The sequence below is a fragment of the Notamacropus eugenii genome, chromosome 1 (assembly GCF_028372415.1).
Source record: "Notamacropus eugenii isolate mMacEug1 chromosome 1, mMacEug1.pri_v2, whole genome shotgun sequence".
Lineage (NCBI taxonomy): Eukaryota > Metazoa > Chordata > Mammalia > Diprotodontia > Macropodidae > Notamacropus > Notamacropus eugenii.
The window spans coordinates 20,853,124-20,864,043 of NC_092872.1; the positions used below are offsets into that span (position 1 = coordinate 20,853,124).

Here is a 10,920-nt window from a genome sequence, read left to right on the forward strand (position 1 = left end):
ACCAGATTGCCCTGTGTTCTCTTCATACTAAAACAATAGTGAAACATTGGTAAAATGGTGCAGATGTGAGGATTCTGAAGCAGGCCCAAAGGACTAATGCTGGCTGATACACACTGATTAGGAGAATCCCATGCTATGTGATCCAGGGTCAGAAATTAGAACTGAATTTCATGCTCTCTCACTGAACATAAGCATTTCCTACTGCGAACTTTCCTAACACACCAAATTAATTCCATGTATGGATTAAACCATGTAGAGACATGGGTTTAGATGCGTATCTAGAAGTTTACAACAAAAGAAATGTTTTTGAGTATTTGAGTTACCCAACTGAGCTGGAAATTCACAAATCTGGACATTTATGTGCTACTCTGCAGTAATTCTGATCTCGCTCATATTCTGAAGAAACACATGAGAAAACAAAGTGGTGGAGTGCATTATGGACATACATTTATTAGGCATATTTACTTCAGAGATAGAGCAAAAACAAATGTACAAGCTCTTTCCATAATATCACCAGGGCATATTCTCCCTGACATCACCTTGGTCTCTGGGGGAGTTGGCTTAAAATTTAGCTAGCTCTTACTTAGCTCTGGTCCCACTGACTTCATATCCAGATGCTGACTGACTGCCAGGTGAGTGCCTCCAATATTCCAAAGGTCACTCTTGAAGATAGCTCCTCACTCCTGGCTGCAACATCTGGTCTGTTTTATGACTCATGGATTCCCATTGCTCACTCATCCAACCAATGTCAGAGACTCCACTCCCTGCACCTAGAAAGGAAAAAATAATATAAAAATGACAAGGACTGAACCCTGTTTCTTAGAGGCCATACAGTCTCATAGGAGAAGAAGATCTTAAGGTCTTTCCCCTTCCCACATGGTCACTGAGCTCTACTAGATGTAAATGAAGCAAAGAGAGGAATTAAGTGGTTCTCTAAAAGTGGTGATAGATGGGTACTAAGTAGTCTGTCCTTATACACCCACTCCTTTTGAAGACCAGACAAATGCAAATGAATTACAATTTATTTTTAAATCCTTGTCTGGGAGTCTGGGATTAGGTTGTACAGTCTTTAGAAATAGGTAAGTTAATAAGGGGGGAAAGGTACAAGAGAGAAATCCTTTCCTGCTCATTTCAGCTCAGTCATAGGTGTTATTCTCTTTATTTTGTTTTCATTTCATTTACTCTCAATAAGACAGAAATAGAGCCAGTGAGCCCAACTCTAGTTTCAAGTTACATCTCCACTTGGCTAAAGGAGCATATCACTACAGACCCAATTAAGCATTTGTACCACCTGCAATATGTACTGGTGGCTGCTGTTGAAGTACTCATGTGTCTTTTTTGTAGAGCTCATTAAGCTCACTGAAATGATGGGGTCACCCAGGCTACAGTCATATTTACAGATGGAGCTTATGTAAAATCACTTTCCACTGATGCTCTGAGAGCTCAGAGTCTGTACTAGGTTGTCTTTCTTTGTTTTCATCTTTACGCCTCCAACAGAGCACACTGAGTTCATGAAGGAGTGGTAGGAGCTTTTGCCTAGGAGACTGGCATGGTAGATACGGGGAGAACTATCCCCAGTGATAATTCACTATCTGACGCCCAGAGTCATGTAGTGCAACAGCCCCTACTCTATCACCAAGCCCCAAGACCACACTCCCAAAGTCCCATCTTGTCATTATGAGATCCCTCACCTAGAGCATATCTTGTCAACAGCCCCAAGTGGCACCTGGGGGTGCAGCTGCAGTCTTTGCTATGCCACCTTCTCCAGAGGGTTAGAGAGTCTGCTGTGCTGAGAGGCTATGGGTTGCATTCTCTGGGAGTGGACTATTCTCTGGGTCTCCCCTCCCTTTGACTGAATTTACCTGGGTAGAAAAGTTCTGATTTAAGCTTCTGAATAACGGTTTTTTAGGACTTTTCATATAATAATTCAAAATAATTAACAAGGAAAAGAAAGGAGAAAATAGAGAGGAGAGAAGAGGAAAGGAGAGGAGAGGAATGTCAATTAGGTCGCTGTCAAAAGTCTGAAGCTCAGAAAGTTTTCACTGCAATAAGACACTTGTCCATATTGCTTACTTTTTCTTATTTCTCTTAAGTTCCCTTTCCACAAAGTCCTTTTTATCAAAAAAAAGCCACCCACAGACTAAATCCCTCACTCTACCGAGCCTTTTTCTTCACACAGCTTTTCTACTTTTAGCTTTTTCTCATCGAATCTCCAGGCCATTACCATTGTTCTTAAACCACAAAGGAGGCTTAGTCTCCTTTTACTCTTGCACAGACAGATCCTTAGCAAACACATGCCACTGCTCTACTATTCTGTCTGTTGACGGACTGAATCAAGCAGTAGCAGTGTATCTTTCACAAGTGCTATTGACAATATTTATTGTGCAATGGCAAGTCTTTCTACCAAGTAAAAAAGCAATGAAATGCATACTGTCTTCCAGATGGACTATATGACTCAGGAATTCGCTGGAAAACACAGAAATAGATCACATTCACATCTTCACAATCCACATGTTGATTGGACATTATCTCTAAAACCATGCCATTTCAGAGGGCAGTTGAATGTTAATTAAGTTATCTTTTAGATGTTTTATATGCCTTATATATTTTTAGGTAGTGAAGAGACCAGAGGATGTGGAAGTAAGAACAGAAATGATCTATTATTGGCAGTTTCCTGGAGTCACTATGCCTTGCAGTTTAGCATCATGGGAAGACGATGCTTTAATGGTAGCAATCCAGTTCAGATTTCTTCTACTTTTTTTGGCTAGAGGTAAAAGAAAAAAGGCTAAAGAGCTACAATAAGTATGGGCTAACTGGAAATTTGATTCAGTTTATCAGAACTGAGAGTGCATTAATAGTATATGTTATCCTTCAGAAGTATAGAAACAATTGAGCTTAACACCTAATGAGTACGAAGCACAAGGAAGTTTCCTGCTTCTATTAGTGACCATACTCTGTATCATGGGGTCTGTGCCTCCAAACATGTTTCTCTGACAGTATCCCAATCTTTGAGGTATAGTGACTCCAGGGAAATAGCAGTAGATCATTTCTTATCTTGCTCTCCACTTCCATTGCCCTCTCCACTGCCTAAAAATATGCAAGGCATATAAAGTATCCATTACCTCCCTCCCCATTTCTGTAATGCCCTGCCACCCCCCATGAGAGTTGCCGTGAAGTTCTTGGAAGTGTCTTCATGCTGTCTCCTGATGGACCATGTATATAGCTGCCTCATCTGAGTACAGATAGGTCTAGGTCTACTCTGAATATTTTTTGAAGTGGCAAGATTTATATATATAGAAGACCTTCCCACATGCAGAAGAATCTCTAAGTAATAACTACTGGCCCCACTGGTGAGGATCAGTAATGACTATTGACCTGCAAGAACCTCAGCTGAAACTGCTTCACTCCTCAACTTTTCTTAAAGGACTTTAAATATCTCAGCCTCAGTTTATTATACTTAGTTTTATATTTGTTTGAGTGAGTCATGAGCCACCTCCTGATAGACTGTAAACTCCTTGAGAGCAGACACCATTGATTTTTTTCTTTGTGCCAGGCACATTGGTTTGCAAACAGGAGACACTGATTTTTTTTTAAGAAGGATACCACATTAAAAGGAGGGTATGCCTCCCTCTGTAAGTATACGAGCCTGCACTAGAAAGGGTAGGGATTTATAGGTGTTTAATGTCTGATCCAATCAATTTTTGATTGGGTAAGAGCTGGGGTCAGAGTGCAGTACAGCAGAATCAGAAAGCTCATTGTTTAGAAAAAGCCTTAATTAGAGTGAGGCAACTGGGGCTTTGCTTCCCACAGAAATTTAGATTATTTTGCACTGGTTCTTCTGCATGTAGGAAACACTGAATTTAATGCTTAGCAAGAATCATTAAACAAGAAGACTCAAAAAGAGGGTTTCCTAATTGACCCACCTCCCATTTGGTACCACCTCATTTGAGTTCCAGCAGCAGAATCTCAGGGCATTTCTCCTAGGGTACCTTATTTCTCAAGTTCTAAGGTCTCTCTCTGAAGTCTCATCCTCATAAACCCCCATCTGTATCTGTCAGTACTGGAGGGGGCTGTTTTGTGGGGTTTCTAATGGGCACCAGAATTGCTAGTCATGTCTCTATTTCCAGGAATCTTTTTTTTTCTGAAATTAACCTTGAGTTTTTAACTGTTGTGGTAGGAAAAGAAATAAACCAAAAGTCAAAAGACCTGGGTTCTAGTCATATGAGTGTGGGCAAATTATTTAACTTCTCTTAGTTCTAGTCTCTTCCCCAGTAAGCCTGGGACAGTGATGATGACTGAAAGCATTGTGGTAATAATTAAGTGAGATATTCTACATAAAAGTGCTTTGTAAAGGTACGTGGCCATGTAAGGTATTATTACTATAACATGCAATCAAAGTGGAAAGGGCTGTACAACATGACTTGACTATCCCTTTAAGTCACACCCACATCCACTTCAAGAAGAAACACCATGAGCAGCAATACCTTACATTATTCGGAAAAAAGTTGTGTATGATATTTATTGTCCCAAATGACAATTTGGTGAGTATAACACATTTTATTGCCTGTTTCTAACCAGCAATTTTCCATGAAAAATAACAATGTTATTCTGCTTGAAAGTTTAAAGATTCTTCCTTCCCCTTTCTCCCAAAGAACTTCTAAAGATTTCTAGGAAGACAAAACCACTCTGGACCTTCTCATTTCCTACTAATTATCCTCAAAAGTATTTGTGACTAATGGAGTGGTCTATATAATCTCCTCAGGAACTTGGCAAATCTGGGAAGGGAGGCTATGAATTCAGCTGGTCTTAATTCACAAATAGTTGTCATCAAAAGATACAATTACAATGGGAGAAGATGTCTTTTCCACAGGTAATCAAACATCTTATGCGGAGCAGTGCGAACCTCAGCTTTGTCTGGAACATGCCATCAGATCAAAGCAACCCAAACTCAAGTTCCATTCCATTGACTTGTCTATAGAACTGGGGCCATTCCAGTATGGTAATGGCCTATGAATAACAAGAACAAGATTCAGTTCAAACTAGAAATAAACGGGAAACTGTAGTTCATGTCACAGACTCGTCAAGATTATTGAACACACTGAAAATGAAAATTCAATCACTTATCAAATTTATTCCAGTCCAACTGAACTACGTCATTATTCAAACAAGGCACTCCAATCTCCCTTTCTCTATGGGTTTACATAAACTGTGGCCCATGTCTAGAGAACAGAGAATGCCCTCCTTGAGGGAAGAGACTATTTTCTTTGTGCATTGGTTTTCTGCATTTGCTTTTCCTTTGTACCTGTATCACCTAGCACAATGTCTGGTATATAATGGTTGCTTATAATTGCTTGTTGACTGATTTATTGAAGAGGCAAGAGAATCATCTAGAAGTCTATACAATAGTTCAGGAAAGAGGTAATGAAGGCTTGAAGTCGGTTGATAACAATGGAGAAGAATAGATAGATTTGAGATATTTTTGTGGACATCACCAAGGCTTAACAACTGATTATAACAGAGTAAGAGATGAAAGAAAGGGTCAAAGATAATTCTTAGGTTCTGAATCTTAATTTCTAGGATGACAGTGGTCCAACCCACAGAAATACGGATATTGGGAGGAAGAAAGGTCAGGTTTAGGGAGGAAGATGATAACTTTGGTTTGGGATATGTTTAATTTAATGTATCCCCAGTATATACAGGTCAAAATGTCTAGCAAGTAGTTAAAGGTATGAGACTGGATCTCAGTGAAGAAATGAGAGTTGGATTTGGGAGATTTAAACAGAAAGCCACGAGAGTGGATGATATGTCCAAAAGAGTAATTGTAAAGAGAGATGAAAAGTCAGCCAAAGACAGAGTCTTGAGGGACGCTGACACATCAGGGTCAGGAAGAAGATAGTAAATAATAGCTAGCATTCACTGTGACTAATTACAATAATAACTGACGTTATACAGGATGTTCTGAAAGTCTTAGTACAGATTTAAACTCTTAAAGTTTTAAACTGCACTAATACTTTTGGAATACCTTCTGTAACACTTTAAGTTGCAGCTAGGTCTCTATTAATGTGTCTAAAGAATTCCCCAAAGCCATTGCATGAATTCAAATTTGCACTATTCAAAGTTAGAAGTATGTAAAATATGCTCATTGGCTCCAGTCCAACAGAAATACACAGAGTGAATTACAATAGTGTGATGACTTTAGAGGCTTCATTATTCACATTCATTTTGGAGTGCTTTATACATAATATCTTTGTTTATTCTCACAACCCAGTATGGTGAGTCCTATAGATATCATTAACCCTGCTTTAACCAATGGGGAGATAGACTTAGAGAAGTGGACCACAGTCATAAAGTTAGTGTTAGAGGCAGAATTTAAACCCAAGTTTCCTGATCCCAAGTCCCCAGAAAACCTCCAGAAAATCAAAGGAGGATTCAGGAAGAGAGAAAACCTTTGGATTTGGCTACCAATAGACAACTGATGACCTTAGAGTTATCTAGCAGCTTCTGCAAGAGCGGTGAGGTCAGACACCAGAGTAGGAAATGTCTAGGAGTGAGTACTGTGGCAGTGGAGATGGATAGTGGAGGTTTCCCTATAAGTTTAGCTAGGAAGAAGAGGGAAAATATAGAAAAACGATGGGGGATGATAAATTCAAGGAAAGTCATTTTAAGATAGAAAAGCACATCTGTACAAGGAAGGGTTGTGAGCAGAAAGGAGGGAATTGGTGAAGCAAAAACTGAAGAGGAAAATCATTCATGAATTTCTGAATTTACTCAATTGTTTGTGTTTCATATTATAATCAAGTTGACTCTCTTTTCCCAACCCACTTTCTGACTCCTCGCGAACCACAGAACGAATTGGAAAAATGGAGATGTGGTCTAACTATTTTGATCAATTTAGACAGACAATTCAGAAATCGCAGGGCTCTCAAACCATTTGGGAACCTGAATTCTCTAGTTTAGCTTGCCTCTACTAATCAAATAATGAGAAATGTGCCAAATCTCAACTTCTCTTTGTGATGGCTGGGTAGCCATCATTTAAATTGGACTTTCTTCTTTCTCTGGGGAGTTACTGCTGGAAGAATTACCATGATGATAATGAGGATTCTTTGATGTAACTCTGCATTAGAATGGTATATTTGTCAGAAACATAATTGGCCTGGGTTGCTATGTCAGCACATGCTCCATATAAACTGCAAAAGAGAAAGTAGAGGAGAGAGCTATGCTCTTAATTTACAGCATTTGGGGTTTTAAAGGGGCAGGATAGGGTAAAAGGCACTACAAATACATGGGAGGAAAACACAAGGAAATAATACCGGTGGTTTAATTGACAAATGAACCAATGGCTACAATTGTAGAGGAACAATTTTACCCTCCTTTAGAAAAAAAAGACTTTAAAAACTGGCATTGATTAGTGTATCTGATGGTATGGGCTATGCTGTGCTGTCGTTTTCGTTCCAAGAAACTGGCAGTGTCTATCACCACTAATCTCAACAAATTGATGGATGGTAGCAATTACGTAGGGTTATTTATGTAATGTGTTGTAATAGCCCTCCACATTGGCTGTCACACTGACCTAGACACCCCCTTACCCAATTACAAATAAACTGCATCAGAGAGTAGAGAGGAAGGAGGGGGATGGTCTATGTCCTTTCTCCCTCTCTCTCTTTATCCTTTCCAAGGAAATAAGACATTGAGAGACCTTAAAGAAATTAGAGTCAAGATCTTTTATGTTTTATTCCATAGCAATCATTCCTTTTTATCTAATGTAAGTAAAGTACTTGTGGGCAGGGATAGTAGGGTTTGTATCTTTGCATCCTCAATACTTAACACATAGTAGGCTCTTAAAATGTTTGTTGAATTGAATTGCCTACCAACCCATCTGTGTTTATTTATGTTTTGAACCAGAGTTGCAATTTCATCAACATTAGCTACTTATTCATAGCATGGAGCTATAGAAAGTTGTCAGGGGTGTTCAGCTTGCAGAAGGACATCCATATAACCTGCATCATAGTGAGAGAAATTGTCATTTCTCTTTTGTATTAATAACTAATTATTGTATTGAGACCAAGGTTTTTCCCCTTTTTTACTTCCTCATCCAGAAATCAACCAGTGTGGGAAATCTTTCTAAAAGACTTACCCAGCCAAGATGGCAGAGATCCAAATAAAAGCAGTAAAAGAAATTCTAAGTTTGAGCTAATTCCTGCTCATTATGTTTCCTCAAACAGGTCTGGGAAAATGTTGATTATTCCTTTTGTCAGACAGGCAATATGGAAATTGACAAATTTCTTTGACCAAGCTTTGGGTGATTCAAGTCATGTTCTCCAAGACTCTCATAATACAACCCAGCCTGTCTTTGCAATAGTCATCCTCTCATTAACTGTTAACCAATCAGAATTGATTGTCACCCTCAGGAACATCTACTCTTCCAAGAGCGTATAAACTGCAAATCCACCAACTTGAGAGATTTTTGGTTTAAAAGAGATGGTCAAATGATCATCCTTTTATTAATAAACATGTTGGCATTAACAATAAAATTATTACATTACACAGAAACTATGTCACAGTGTCAGAAACACAAAAATAGACTGGAGTCAGAACATACACCTACTTCTATCCATTATAACAGGCTTCTGTTATAACTTCTGTTATAACATTATAACTTCTATCCATTATAATCTCTCCCACCTCAGGAGCAAAGATTCATGAAAAAAAATCAACATTAGTATTAAAAATATTTTACATTTATATTAGGGTTTTACATTTGATCTCATTTGGTTCTTAAAATAATCCTGTGAAGTGGAAGTACAGGTATCATTATGTTCATTTTACAGATGAGGAATTGGAGGCCCAGACGGGGCACGTGATTTGATCATAATTGGGAAGGTAGTTAGTGACTGGCCTGAGAATCAAACTCAGCTCCTAGCTCCAGTGATCTTTTGCATTTACCACCCATACGAATATCATCCTTTCTCCTAAACTTTTGATTGTTTTAACCTGAGCCCTCAACAGACTCTGTGTATACATTTACAGACTAATAAATATTTTCTCTAACTAACTGGATATGTACATATACTTTTGTAACTCCTTAGTTACTGTGTGGGCAAATCACTATATCTCTCTGAAACTTAGTTTCCTAACTTGTAAAAATGGGGGAGGAGAGGAAGAGAACCTATGGGAGTAATGGATAGCAGATTATCTGGATTCAAGTCAGAAGCTGATAGTGCCTCCCTAAAAAAACAACTCAGAAAATGAGTCTAATTAACCCTACTTCAAATGAAAAAAAAATATGTAAAAACACTATAGAAACCCATCTATCATAGAGGAAATGTGCTTCATTTTAAAGCCTTCATTTTACTCTATGTTAAGACCTATCTATGAATTCTCATTGGGTCAGGACTTCAGAAGATCTTACAGTACCTGGTATGTGGGTATTAAATATGATCCAGTCTTCACATCTAGACCAGCCACCTCTCTCCTTTCCTTTCCCACTCCCCCACATCATACAAAAAAGAATGAGTTATGGTAAAGGCATGAAAAGTGTCCTTGTGGGCCTTCACAGCATAGAGGAGAAATGGGAGTTTAGGAGTCTAAAAGGGAGAACCGCATACAAACGCAGAAGCTGCAAATGATGACTACTGACTCCAGTGAACAGTGTTGTAGTCTCTTTCGTAATGACTGTATGATCTAGCATGTAGTGTGGAGCATGGGAAGTGGTAGGACCACAATAAACCTTGGCAGTAACTCTGGAAGGGCTTCACCAGACACCTATGGGGGAGCAGTTCCTATGAAGGCCAAACCTAAGGTCACTTCAAAGTGATTGGTGCCCTGCTGCTTACCCATCCTCCAAGGGACAAGCTCATTTTACAGGTTTATTTTCCTACTTTTCTGCCAGCCAGAGAATGACTAGGCAGGCTCTTCCCTTCCTAGCAGCTAACTTCTCCCTTCCTGACCCGAAAGGGTGAATAGACCTCCCCAAGCACAGGTGGCAGAGGTCTTGGGGAAACTATGACTCATGATGAAGCATTGACGGTCACAGAATAACCTCTCTTTCCAAAGGCCTAAAGGAACATTTGTATCATACTTTATGGTTACAGATTACTTTCATACATATTATCTCATATTAGTCTCACCACTGTCCAGTAAGCAAAGTTTAATATCCCCATTTTACAAATGAAGGAACTTGGCCTCAGAGAGGTTAAATGCTTTATTCATATTCACATGACTTATAAATGACAGAGCTGATACTAGAAATGAGCATCAACCAATTTTAAATCATTAAAAAAAACTCGCCAAAAATCTACCGTATCTCATACCTATATATACCAAAACTTTAGCTGAAAAGAACTTACTTGAATTTATGTCTGTTCAACTTTTTTCTTACTTCAGGCTTCTGCAGAGAGATCCTGGTTATGAAACCTTTGGGACAAGGTCAGTCAGTAGGCACAATGTCCAGAAGGCTATTTGCTCCTGACCTGGGAAAGTACCCAATGAGTGCTTACGCTGCCCCAGAGTCACACCCCAAATGGGTAATTATTCCCAAAGTTCAGGTGATAGAGGATCATCCTGGTTATAACATCCTTCTGTTCACAGGCAGGGGGGAAGACCCTTCTCCCTGGTCTGCCCAAACGTGCAAAGGGCCTCCAACTCTGACTTCCAATTCCCTGGAAATGGAACAATGTGCAACTACCAAATATTAATATGAAAATGATGATTAATGACATGAATTTGACCTTCTATGGAACTTTTTCTAAAATACAGATGCTTTCATATAAAAGGAGGATTTATTCCCCCCTTCTATGTCCCAACAGTATCATTAAGAACAAAAGACATTAATCTTTATGCTTGGTGCTGTAAATTAGACCCTGAGGTGTAATGGGCAAGATTCAACTACTCAGTTGTCCCTAATATAAGACACTGTATACA

General features: G+C 39.0%; 1 long non-coding RNA gene across 1 annotated transcript in view; it reads right to left on the reverse strand.

Moving 5' to 3' along the window:
- Positions 1 to 10,418, reverse strand: part of LOC140522441 (uncharacterized) — a 51,190-nt gene extending 40,772 nt beyond the window's left edge. Inside the window, exons 1-2 of the long non-coding RNA XR_011973347.1 lie at positions 10,347 to 10,418; positions 584 to 770 (exon numbers count right to left, since the gene is read on the reverse strand). This is a non-coding gene — a long non-coding RNA (uncharacterized lncRNA). The remainder of the gene's footprint in view (positions 1 to 583; positions 771 to 10,346) is intronic.
- Positions 10,419 to 10,920: the final 502 nt, after the last annotated feature.